This window comes from Cebidichthys violaceus, unplaced genomic scaffold, assembly GCF_023349555.1.
Source record: "Cebidichthys violaceus isolate CVI_PGR_0920_01 unplaced genomic scaffold, fCebVio1.0.p SCAF_24, whole genome shotgun sequence".
Taxonomy (NCBI): domain Eukaryota; kingdom Metazoa; phylum Chordata; class Actinopteri; order Perciformes; family Stichaeidae; genus Cebidichthys; species Cebidichthys violaceus.
Genome location: NW_027176417.1, coordinates 2451081 through 2464927, shown reverse-complemented (window position 1 = coordinate 2464927; position 13847 = coordinate 2451081). Strand labels below are relative to the sequence as shown.

At 40.1% G+C, this 13847-nt stretch overlaps 1 long non-coding RNA gene across 1 annotated transcript in view; it reads left to right on the top strand.

The window, feature by feature from the left end:
• The first annotated feature begins 2553 nt into the window (after positions 1-2553).
• The window catches only part of LOC137878924 (uncharacterized), a 52573-nt gene continuing 41279 nt past the window's right edge, over positions 2554-13847 (top strand). The window contains exon 1 of the long non-coding RNA XR_011103669.1: positions 2554-3338. This is a non-coding gene — a long non-coding RNA (uncharacterized lncRNA). The remainder of the gene's footprint in view (positions 3339-13847) is intronic.

The following is a 13847-nucleotide window of genomic DNA, read 5'->3' as shown; positions in this document are numbered from 1 at the left end:
ATATGTACCTCTAGAGTACACATTTTGTAGTACTACATGCATTTGTGTCTGCTGACAGAATACACATAAGAAACGTGTGTAAGTCATGTATCTCTGATATGTGCATTAGTTTAACTTAAACCTGTTTTATGTGATTGCTTTATACATAGCATTTCTTACTGAATGCAGGGCATGGATTGGGGAAAATACTCTTTTCATTTTTTGCTTGTGTTTTTAGCTCTCGGTTGTGTTCGGGTATTTTCTTACCTGTGTGAGAGCTCTATTATCTGCTATAAGGAGTTCATATGGAGAGTTTTGCTGCGGAAAAGAGGGCTCTTGCTTAGAATAACCTGTTTTGCACATTTAGATGAGGAATAAACTGCAAGGTGAAAGACGTCAGATGCTTATTTTACTGCCATTGTGACTCTCTCTTCCTGCACTGTGCGCCATTGTAATATTTAAAACCTATCTACTGATGAAATAGAACAGTATATATATGTTTGCTGTGTGCTGATTGTCTGATAGGCTTTAGGAAAGTGGCTTCTGTTTGAGTAGAACATATATAAAGTGCATATAACTCTAATCCACTGAGATGATTCATGGAGGCTGTGTGGCTGCATGGTGACTATAGACACCACTTACAGTTTCATATTAACATGTGACACCATAGAGGTTTCAGACAGACACCTATTGTATGTATTCATTGTAAAGCCTCTTTTTCTTGAATTTGATCTCCACATGTAGATAAGTGATGTTTCACAATGCATCACTGACAGTTTGATGGCTTCCGTGCTGGATGTCTGTTATCAATGCAATCAATAACATCACGGGGCTAAATTGCCATCGGGTTTTGGCAGGACACCAGTGAGAAGCATTCTTCCCATAACAACAGAGGAGAAAAGAGGCTTTGTGGAGTCGTCCTTACTAAATTGACAAGGCCTTTTACAGCCTTTGATACGGGGCTGGCTGCCTCGCACAAAGAAAGGCATATAAATTTGCAGATGTCGTCTGGAAAGCTCAAATGTCAACGCTTTTCACAACAACACCAGGGCCCTGCAAGAGGAATAATTGATCGGTTCACCTTTTGTCTCGAGCCAAATATTCATCCAGGAGGACAAAAACAGGAGGCAAAGCAAAAGATGAAAGAGCATCTTCTTCAGTCAGCGTGTGCTGACGCTTTTAAGAATAATATATTTTTTCCCCATATTTTACAGGCCAGTCAGTGCTTACATATGCAGCGAAACCACTGAGGGAACTGAATTGAGGAAGGGCTCGTTTTTTATTGGTTTGCAGCTTTTCATGTGTAAGAGTTGGACTTATTTCTTCCAAACATCTGAGATACATTCTAAGACTAAAAAGTGGGAAAGCATTGGGGGGGGATTTAGCGGCTGGCGTGCAGGAAGGGAGGTTATCTCTCCAACCCCTAACACCAAGTAAATCATTGCATTTAGCTTCATAGAAGATGAAAGATAAACTTGAAAAGTGGAATCTCTGCAGCGAGTTAGAAAACAGATGAGTCAATGAAGATCAGCCCCATCGACACACACCTAGAGGTCTGCAACAAGTCCATTCTAGATAAAATGAAAGTGAGTCACTGGGGTTGTGTTGTTTTTGGCCCTGAACCCAACAGGTGTCCCACAACACACACACACACACACACGCACACACACACACACACACACACACACACACGCACACACACACACACACACACACACACACACACACACACACACACCCCCGGACTCCTCTAAAGCCGTACAGTACCTTTCTGTCTCTTCACTGTGCTCAACAGCGAGTGATAATTTAGATTTGACTTGTATTGTTGCTTTGTGGCTGCCTCTTCTTTCTCTCTCTTTCCCTTCAAAGCCCTGTCGTGAATTTTCAGCCTCTGCAATTTTCATCTCCAGTAACAGAAAGGAGCAATAGAGAAAGAGAGATGACAAAGACAACACAGGACTCCTCTCTTTCCCCGGCCCTGTTATTGTACAAAATAGCCAAGCAATAGTTTTTTTTTTTTGTCATTGGTTTACTCCTAAAAGCCCATTTGACGTCGGCCCTGAAAAGAAAGCAATAAAGAAACCTTTTCAGTGGCGTTGAATGAGCGAGAGAAGGAGGAATGAATCCCTTTGGGACGTTGTGCTCAGAGAGGCCTTTTTTATTGTCTTTGCTTTGGTAATCAAATGGAGCTGAAATGAAAATGGAGTTTTCTATGAAAATAGGGGCCTTTGTTGGCTTTGGAAGGCTAGTAATTCATAAACAATAAGCCGGCTCCTTTTGTTTGGGTTATAATATATTCCTGCTGCTCTGAAAGAGGTCTCTCTCTCACACACACACACACACACACACACACACACACACACACACACACACACACACACACACACACACACACACACACACACACATTGAAGCCAGGGTAAAAGCCAAAGCGAGGCAGCAGGGGAAGAGAGAATATAAAAGGAGGCAGAGAGGCAGCCTTTCCATTCATCCTCCTGGCAGAGTGACGGCAGGATCCTCGACTCCTCAACTCTCCATCCTTCACCTTTCTTTCTCTGGTCTCTCCATCTACCTCTTCCTCTCTGCTATGACTAACACTCTCTCACACCTCTTAGTCTTTTCGTCCCTGCAAATGTCAAACTTTAATGGTGTCGTCTCGGCCAGCCAACAGGTGTGTATGGATCACCTTTTTTTCATTTTTTTTCCAAGGAAAGAATTTCTCAGAAGATCATTGATTTTATGAAATGATCAACGCATCTCCGATTTACCGCTTCTTCCTCGTGCCAGCTCTGGTTTCTGAATAATTTGTCACTACATCTTGGAGGATGACAAGAACAAGAAGACACAGAAAAAGACAAGACGTGAGTGGACAGAAAACCTGCAACATCAGCAGCATGATGGGAGGACACCAGAGTCCCACTGAGCAAACACAGGACTCTTTCCTTTAACTTCAGTCAAGCAACACTTCAGTATGTGGAGAATAATTTGTCTGCGTCTTTCAACCCTTCAACCCAGAGAGAGGACAACAACATGGATGTTTTGCACATAATAGAATGACTTCATGGAGGTCTGTGCTGTCCAATGGGGCTATTTACACATTTACATTTACTCCATAAAAAGGGGATATAACTTCATATTTACGCCTGCATGGAGTTGTTGTTGGACCTCAAAACAACAACATCTTCCCTTGATGTCTGGAAAGGATCCTGATGTATCTGCAGACACAACCTTCCTCTGAAGACACTTGAAGTAGTGTCATACTTTGCACCTTCTGGACCAAATTTGCGGATGAGAACTGTACACATTTACATGCATATGGATATTTTCATAAATATGGATTTAGATCGAGCCAACACGATGTAAGTACAGCATTTTGCATATTTCATACTGTACTTTAATTTCAGTCATTAGTCACCACAGAACTCTTATTTCTTCAGTTGTTGTTTTAACCATTTTCATTCCAAAAAACAGAGCCATGGTTAGAGTTCATCACGGGACACTGCGCGTGTGTTTTTAAATCTCATTTGATGCGGCAGGTTTCAAGTATGACAAATTAAACAAGTTCACTTAATGTTTTTTCCCAAATGTGTTTTGGAGGATATGTCATTTTGTGTCGAGGTGGTCGTGGTGGAGAGTGAGTGAATGAACATGCTCCACGTCAGTGTTGACTTATATTAACAAATACCACAAGCTTTCTAAAATATTAAACAAGTGTTGTGAACATAACCATAAAGACATTAGTCATGCTTATGTTGCCTAAAGGGGTACTATAGTAAAAACAAATGACTATTTTTACAGATCGAATAAACTGTGACATATTAGTTTGAGCAGATGTGTGCAGCTATTTGCTTTTTTTAAGCTGCCCCTCTTCAGTCATGTGACATGTGGTGCTATGTGGGCGTGTCTTAGTAGGACTTATTATTACAGAAGGTGATGGCTGCTGCCTCGACCTCTCTTAACCACACGTCTCACGTCTCACTTCATCCAATAATAGCGGGTGATTTATTTAGAACATAAGCTGCTGTAGCATTATAACAAATATAATCCAGATCACATTATTAACCATCTACCAGTATAGTAAAGATAGAGGGAGAGACCACAGCAGAATATTTACTAAACTAAAACATTTGAAGGATTAAGTTTGAAGTTATACAAACTAAATTACCAGCATGGCACAGGTGAGTAAAAGATGTTTGGTTTACATTTAGAAAGGGTAGAAATGAATTAATGATCTCCTCTTTCCTGTCCATGGTCATGTTTATATTCCACTGTCACAGTCAGCACATCATCTTTTTGACTTTAATGATTTAATGTATTTAACTGCTACGAGTTGTAATTTATGTTAAAAATGATCTGTAGTCCCTTGGCAGTATAGGCTCTTGTTCTTTATGTCTTTCTAATAGTAGACAGATGTTCAGAGGCTGAGTGACACTCTCTTAGTCTATGTGTTGCATTGTTAGAATAAAGATGTGTTTTCTACATATGTGTATTGTAAAATAAGGGCTTTTTGTTTGATGACGTGCTCAGCTGAGCTCCCACTGGCTGGTTCAGCTGGTGGTGGAAATGCTGGAGAGGTTACAAAAGGTTCAACAAAGGCCCACTTATTATAATTGCTGCTTTCTCCATTTCTTGTTCCAGCCCCACTTAAGAACATAATAACTTGCTTTTACGAGTGGCGAAAGAGCTGTATACGTCTGTTACATGTCTGACAATCACTGCTTGGAAAAAGAGTTATTTATTGGACTCGAGAGAATGAACTTTATTTCTGGAAATGGGACAACAGCAACCTCTTATGTGAAACCCTACACCTCCTGTTGGTGTTGATGTACAGTGTGAGCAGTCTGATACATCTGTATATTAACTGCAGGTCATTGAAGTAAAGCAGACAGTTATTCTGTGAAACATCATTTCATGAGCAGCACGCAGGCGTTGTCGTCTCCTTCTTCCTCCAATCGTAATTCTGTTTTAGACACATTGGTATAGCTAATTGTGTCTCCATCCAGACTAACTTTTAGTTCCTAAAAGGTGGAGGACGTCTTTCCTGTGAGGCAATGAACCAATGAGAGTTTAAAAGGCTGTCGATATGGAGAAAATCTATATCACAATATAAGTCATCTATCACGATTTCTGGTAATTCAATAAATAAGTAGTCTATATGAAATAACCATGTGTAATAACCACGTGGTAGAGACCATTTTTATATTCTCCTGTGATTCAAATACTTGACAAACAAAAAGTACTGGGTAGTTTCTTATTTAATTAAAAACTTTAGTGTAAAACAAACATAACAGTTTCAAGTGAAAAATATATATTCCCAGCTATACTGACTATGTTTACGTGCATTTTCTAAAGAAATTTGAGTTAGTATGTGCTTTTTATTATCAATAACATACATGATTTCCTCACGCTACAATTCTATTCGAAGATGGTGAATTATCATATTAAATTATCGCCCAGCCCTCCAGAACAACACATAACTTTGGTCCTCAGTGACAGATTTAAATCTTGAATGCTTTGAATTAGCATCATCTGTTCCTAAAATGAGAAACTGAACTTGCAAGAAGACTAAAAGAGGCGTCTAGTTGACGCTTCAGATTTCCTTTTAAGTTGTGTAAAGATGCTGTAAGTCCTGATATCACCACTAGAGAGCAGCACAGTCTAACAAACAGAAACGCAAGTCACATTTGACTTTCATTTTCTGTTTTCTTACATGTAAATATACATTTTGTCCCCAACAGGTTATTTATATAAGTTATTAGATTTTTAAAATGGAATCTAATGCATTTAAATTAAATTCAACAGTATAATTTAGTTATTGTGTACCGGATAAGACACCGTTCAGTAGCTTGTGCCTTTTTTGACTCTTGAGTAAATATTTAGTGCTTGATTTAGTCACCTTACAAGTTTAAAACATACTACCCATGGAAGATGTCATCAAGCTGAAATATAACTACTTATTAACCATTTTTTTCAAACGACAGTTGAGGTGCAGAGATCATCATCAGTGCAAGCCCAAATAAAGTTAAATAAATGATATTTATTGCTCCTCGGTAAGGGGGCAGACAGACCACCATAGTTTGACCCATATTATCCATATTATATTGTCCTGTGATGAGAGCTCTGCTTCTTCAACTTTTCTCTAACTCTCCTTGAGAAAGTTAGGCTCCTCCTTTCTTTAGTGCAGCGATGAAGATTGTAGAAACTCTCCACTAGAGGGAGCCTGACATCCACCTTAGAACTGTTGGTTTAAATCTCAGAGAGGCCACTGATGGATGGACACCTAGTCCCCTGTGTGTATAAACTCTAGTGTGTATAAGGCCTTCCAGACACCATCTGACCATGTCCAAAACCAAAGCCCGCTTTGTCTCATGAGATTGTCTGTCCCACTTTACTGGATCAGTTGTAGTGCGTCTAGCAGACAGAAACAGCAGGAGGACGTGATATGAGAAAAAAAGACAAATAAAAATGATGCACAGCACTACTTTTACTTGCTATAATTGAAGAATTAAATTACCAATAATTTGATATTTAATTTGAGGGGGAAAAAGTCATTTTCATTTGGCTATGAAAGTTCACATTTGTAAGTGTTTGTTAAAATTCGTTTTTTAAAGGAAAATTCACATTTTGAAAGACGGTTAATTCACAGGAGATTTTATTTTCCTCATCAAATGTGTGCAGAAAAAAAATATATTTAGGATTTTTTAATTTTGAAAATAACATGCAGGAAATAAAAGTCCCACACCAAATTCACATCGTGATCTGATTGATTTAATGTCATTTGGCTCATTTAGACATAAAGAAAGGAAACCTGACATTCAACATGTCCTCAAAAGTTCTTTTGACCAAGTAACCTACAAATAATAATCTGCTCATGTTGCTCATGCTCTAGAAGCGGAGCGATTCAAATACAAATAGGCAGATATCACTTCCTCCCTCTATGCGGGCACTGTGCCATTTGTTCTGCTGTTATTTAGACTAACTGTACCATAATGGCCAAACAAGCTGCAGTGGAATAAAGACTGCCATTATGTGAGCTCAGAGTCTCGACCTGTTGATGCGCCATTAACTTCACTTCTCAGATGCGACCGGATTGTTCGCCTGCGTTCTTCCCTCCTTGCAGAGACTCGGGTTAACTGGGTGTAAAGACGAGAGGAGACAAATAAGATGGGAGATTGTGGTGCCGTGATGCTGCAGGAAGAATCTTTTCATGTGGGAGTAAACTCCACAATGCATTTAGTAACCTTTCTGCAATTAAAACCCATTTAGAATAAGCTGTCAAGGGGAAAAAAAAGCACATCTCTTGACTGCAAATTGCATAAAATATTCAAATATATTACTAGAAAGAATCAATGCAGCCATCATTTTATTTTTATTTTCATGTATTTTTCTATTGAGTTATAGCAGATAAGAAACAAAAAAAACTAATCCAATTCAAAATGCATTGAAAGATGATAAACGTTTAGGTAAAATAAAGCAAAATGAAAAGTCTTTACTTATAAACTATATATTTACCCCTAATTAATTCTTGATGCAGCATTATTGTGTAGTTGTAAACAAATGTGAAGACATTTCTCAGCGTGAACTATTTGTCACAGTGTGTTAAACACAACATAGAAATCATCCACAGCTTTAAACTGTTCCAAACGCATGGAGACATGTTGAGACAGGTTTACTGAAGTGAGACGTGTCCAAGCGCTGTAGAAAGAAGGAGATTCTATTACTATTGTGGCTTTTTGATGCAGCGTTAAGCACGTTGAAGAAAATGCTCATCGCTTCATGATCCCAATGATGTGCATACCTGCGGAATATCGTAATTGTGCGCATCTTTTTTTACTTTGGGGATTTGTGAGATTTTTAAATAGCCCAAATGTCCACAAAATAACGTTTTTAAACATAGGTCAACCCCGCTCTCTAAGCCCAAGTTGATATTTCACTAAAAGAGCGAAGAGCAATGGTAAACAAACAGCTTTACTGTAGAATTCAATACAACTGTGAAATCTACCACCAGCACGACAGCACTGGAATTGTTTTTAAGTGGCGTGCAGCGTTGAAAAAGCCGGGACCAGTGGGATACGAGAGCCGTCCTGTGAACGGAATTGCCTCAAAGTGCCAGGCTGCTATCAAACCGCATTAATGTGATGGATATCCGGCATTCTGCATTCATTCTCCACGCAGAAAATGTGGGAGCTGACAAACAGATCCTGGTGAGAGGGCCTCCAGCACAGAGCCGGCGCTCTAATGCATTTACAAATATAGCCTGGGTTCAAGTACATTTATGTAAAACTCACACAAACAGACACACTTTTCCTTAACCCAGTTTTTGATATTCCCTAAGAGAATAGTTCAGTCCTCTCCTTGTTCAGCTTTTTTTCTGTGTGCAGACGACAGTCAGCGTGACCAGGCTCGTGTCACTTTATTGCATTTTTAATCGCAATCCAATCTCTCCAATCACCTGACTTACAATTAGCTAGTTTGTCGGATAAATACAATTTGTATTTGTTATCCCGCTGGATGATTGTTATTGTAGTACAGTTGTTTCTTAAAAAATACAATGCATGACTTTAATATCTGTTTAGATCTGGTTATAGATTAATGGAACTTCTACTAAGCATTTGAAGGGGTATCATTTTGTGTTTCTGGTTTTAATATTGCATTGCAGTCTGCTGGCTTGCATGAAACCAATTATAAAAAGCTGAAAATATCCAGATTTTTAGTGGGTCCTGATCTAAAAAATGCGTTGGATCCTAAATTTCCCATAATGCAACTAGTGTCTTTTATTAAGCTTCCCCTGCCTAGTAAATGTCCACTTCTTTTAAACTTTATGGCCCAGTTTATGACTCATATGGCTTTCTGTTCATTTAGTCAGACCTAGAAACTATAAGCTCTCTCTAGATGTGTGGAATTGGTGGAATGCTCCTTTAAAACCCCTAAATTCAAAGAAACGGCCCCGAAAGAGGAGTTTGTTCAGGAAAATCGAGCGTGTGAATTCTATATTAATACATCATCCTAATACGGAGCAGAGCATTTAAGTCAGTATTGTGTGTAAACTTTTGCAAAATGATATTTATTCCTAAAAAGCTGCATTCTTCTTACAGCAAAACACACCTGAGAGTGAAACAGAAGTGCTTGGTTCAGGCTAAATGACGCGTCACCTCCTCTAGCTGCCTGGTTGACGAGCATCACAAATGCAAATCTGTCTCTGTATATTTTGAACTAGATTTCCCAACCATCCACATGTGAGTGCTCCTCCCATCACTATGAAGGAACTACCCCGCCATCATCGCACCACTACAAGCATCACACAAGACATTCAGCCAGACTCAATGGTGCAGCCAATTACATTGATTTTAGAGGAGCTATGTTGTTTGCATTAGCGGAGGAAAAAGGACTGCCATTTTCCATGTTGCTGGGTGGAAATTGAGAATTGAGCTCTCTTTAGGATGTACAATGATTAGAATGACAATTAAGTCAACACGCTACACTCTCTCTCACCACGTATCCCTTCAAGTACTTTACACCACTAGAAAGTCTTCTCAATATATTTATTATTTACATGATAGATTTTAGTGCACTAGGCTGTTGATGCAGGGTTTGATCCAACTGCTTTATATCAAGACACCTCGCACATAATTCTGTTAATACAAGATTAATACATTACTAATGTTAACCTGGTTACACCGCGTGTTAAAATAAGAAATAAACAACAGGACAGCAACGGGAGGAACTGAAGCGCCGGCGGACAGACTAATGGTGCTGATTTAATTACGCATTTGTTTGCTAATATGCAGCACTAAAGCACAGACACAATGAAGGCTGGGTCCTGCTTCACCACCTGAACTTCTCCCTGTTTCAAAGTGTAGATTTAAGATTTAAAAGAAACTGTACAAGTTTAACAGAGAGAGGCAATGGAGTTAGAATATAGCTATTTTTCTTTTATATTAATACATGATTGGTCTGAGTTTGTGTAATTAGTAGCTTTCTCATCTGACAGACTCTTTTTAAATAAAAATAATGAACATCTATTCTAGTTTGATCTGACATTTGTTGTTGTGGCTTGTCTCTTTGGTTGAATATAATTAAATATCTTTTGGTTTTGGATTGTCGTCTGGACAAAGCAATCAATTGGTTGACGTCACTTTGGGCATGTTTCACTATTTTCTGGCATTTCAAGGTGAATAAAAAAAAATTATTGACTCTATTGAAAATAATAGTTAGAAGAAGTCCTTTCTACCACTATGAACAGTTAGCTTCTGATTATGCTTCAAAATGTAAAATAATAGACAATAAAATGTATTGTGCAGCCAGCCACCAGTTACACTGTTAGATCTCTCTATCAGGCATAACCCCCCCCCCCCCCCCCCCACCTAATACATACTCACACACACACTCTCACGCACACTTGCACCACTAAGTAAGAAATCAAATGTCATTCTTGGGGCCAAGTCGATTTCAATCTCAATTTTCATCTTTTTCCAAAAATCTATAAACGCCACTCTTAACACAGGACTGCGAGCTGGGTGGGCAGGAGGGTTAGAGGGGGTCCGGGGTTTCTGTGGGTTAACTGCCGTGTCAAAGTGTCTTTTGTCCTCTGAACAGCGCAGGGATGAAGGTGCGCGGCAGACAGGCAGTCGCTGGTTTGAGTCGACACAGTAAATGTGACGAGTACTGCTCAAAGGGTGTTTTATATCAACCTTTTCAGAGGAACAAAGTTGTTTTTCATTGCTTTAAAAGGAGCAGGGGGATGTTTTATAGGCCGTGTCGCTCAGTAAAGACAAATATCGGGTTGTATACATTGCTGTTGCGTGATTAAAATGCATTCGGGCCATATAGCTGGCAATAACCACAACAGAAATGCCTCTCCAGCCACGTATCATAGCTGTCTCACAACAAGCCTCGCCTCAAAATAATTTCTTAATCCATTAATTGGCGTGGAGCAGCATTCGGGGCAGGGCTTTTTGTTCAATATGTTTTTCAGAGATGCATACTAATCATATAAAGTGATCCTTTGTACTCCGGTTGACAGCAGCGAAGAGGGCTTTTAAACACACACACACACACACACACACATACACACACACACACACACACACACACACAGACACACACAAACACACCGAGGCATGTGTCTGGGAGCGCCGATGGCAGAACGAGTGTATTATTTTCCCTGAAGAGTGTTATTTTCCTGTCAAGGCTTGATGGCAACGTGCCAACAGATGTGACAGGGAGCGATCATCCCTCCTTCATACTGTACAGAGGGAGAGAGAGAGAGAGAGAGAGCGAGAGAGAGAGGAGGGATGGGTGAGGACAGAGGGAGTAAGACAGACACACTAGCTGGGTTTCCATCCAGGCATTTTTTTCATGCAAATTGCGATGTATCGAATAAAAATATAATCACGGTAATGGATAATTCTAATGACATTTTATCATAAGTTTTTTCGCTCGAGGCTGGAAGTTTAATTTGAGAAATCGTGATTTGAAATCAAATTCATCAAAGACGCGCTGATGGTTATCTGTCCACCCTGATGTCCCAACAATGACCGACTGCTGCTGCACCCTCATAGAGCTATGTGTCCCGTTTGGTAGGACATTAAAATCCTGTGCTCAACCCTAAATATTCACGTCTATTTAGAGTCTCAATGTGATTTGTTGCAGAACTTTGGAGGATACGAAAGCAGTTATATTTGAAGAACTCAACAACAACAACCTCTCTTCAGGAGTGATGTGAGATGCTGCTCATGTCATTCCTCTCCTCCAGTACTCCGCCTGCAGACAGATATGAGCAGGACCCTGCTTGGTTGTCGAGTTGACTGTCGTCTAATTCTGCGTCTGCACTCCTACCTAGTCCTGTCAGAGGGCTGATTATTTTTTTAACTGCACTTGTTATTGTTGGCGTGTGAGGAGTGTTTCTAGTGGGCATGTGATACTTGAAATTGACTTTCAAGTGCCACATGCCTAAGCCAAAACTTGTTTATTAATGTATTTATTTGGTTGGGGCTGATTATTTACTTTTACTGAAGGCTTGGTTAGGCCATTAATGGAGTGTGTGTGTGTGTGTGTGTGTGTGTGTGTGTGTGTGTGTGTGTGTGTGTGTGTGTGTGTGTGTGTTAAAGCTCAAGCTGTATTTATGCTTGTGTTTGAATCGGTTTCTGATGCTGGTATCCAAGCCTTTGCCTTAAGTATCTAAGTCCCAGTGAGAAGCATCTGTGTACCCACGACATTAGATCCTGTTGTAGTTGTGGGATGTATGTACTACAAAAATGGAGGGTAAGGGATTTGAGTTATGAGAGTAAACCCTTAAAATGTCTATTTTTGCCAGAGAGTTTGTCCTGTTTTACAGTCTGCACATGGCACAGGGTAATCTTCAGTTGGTATGAAGATGTGTGACTCCAGGAAAGCGACTTGAATCACAGTTAGATGCTTCTCCTGCAGACTAAATTTGGATTTCCACTCTAGATCTTGCCTCAGTTATCTGATCTCCTGAGCCAGCTCCTCTTGAGAGGCAAACGGTGCCTCGCAAGATCAGCGCTGCTATTCAGAGCTACCTGATAAATAACAGCCGCTGCAGATCAGATTATAGTGTGTGTGTGTGTGTGTGTGTGTGTGTGTGTGTGTGTGTGTGTGTGTGTGTGTGTGTGTGTGTGTGTGTGTGTGTTAATGGCACTGTTCTCTTTTATCATCTGGTAAAGTCTGTAAGTAAACTGATTCTCTTCGTTATCTCCCTCTCTTTCTGTGTTCCGCAACATCTCTCTCTCTCTCTGCTCCTTTACCCTCTTCATTTACTTCTTCCCTGACTGAAAAACAAAGAAAAAGCAAAACAAAGCGGCGGAAAACAAAAGGAAAGCAAGAAGAAACATGTCATTACTGGTTTTGTTTCTACAGCGGCACAATACCCTGACCACCCTCATCAAATGAGAGAGAGAGATTGCACGCATGCAGGCGAGTAAGAGAGAGAGAGAGAGAGAGAGAGAGAGAGAGAGAGAGAGAGAGAGAGAGAGAGATAGATAGAGCCCACGTGTGACGAAAGGTTTAATTTAGATAATTATCTCGCAAATTAACCACAAACTCCTTCCCTGTTAATTACCTGTCTTGGGGAGCGGTGCAGGAAAACAAAAAGCAGAGCCGGGGAGGTCTTTGTTCACATCTTCTTGGGGGGGCCATAAATTGGTTGTGCCCATGCTGAAAGGCCAGATAACCCCTTTGAGGGAACAACCACTAAAGCATTTGATAGGCTAATGGGGAATACTGTTAGCATCCGCGTTTGTAATTGGACGTCATAAATCTGGAACAGGTGATGGGGGAACAAAAGAGGGGTTTTGTGTGGGTGTCGAGGCCGCGGCGCGACTTGTAAATCCTTCCCCCAGCTGAATGGCGCTATCTGATGGTCCACATACGGCTACAACAGGAGATGCACGGCGACTGGCTCTCCCGCATCGATCCTCTGTGAGTGTGTGCGGTATTTATACGCGCTCAGATACACAACCCGCTTTTATGCATGTGTGTGTGTGTGTGTGTGTATATCTACCCCAGCAGTGCTAATAAAAAGATCTTTTCTTATCTTGGTGTCTGCTGAAGGTGATTCTGTCAGCGGCTATTAACCTTGCCTTTATAATGACAGCTCGCCAGATTAGTTTCAACACTTAAAGCCCTGGCATTTTCAATTTTGCTCTTGTATTTTGGTTCTTCAGGTCTCTGTCACAGTGTGAAATACATTCTGTGCACCTTCATCTTCCCTAATAATGACGTATCAGTGTTGTTAGCAGGCCTCATTAAAAACCAACATTAAAGCTTTGTTGTTTTTACCTTTTTATTTTGGTGAGGAGTAGTTTCCATATGTAAACTTTAATGAGTAATACTAAACTTGTTTTCAA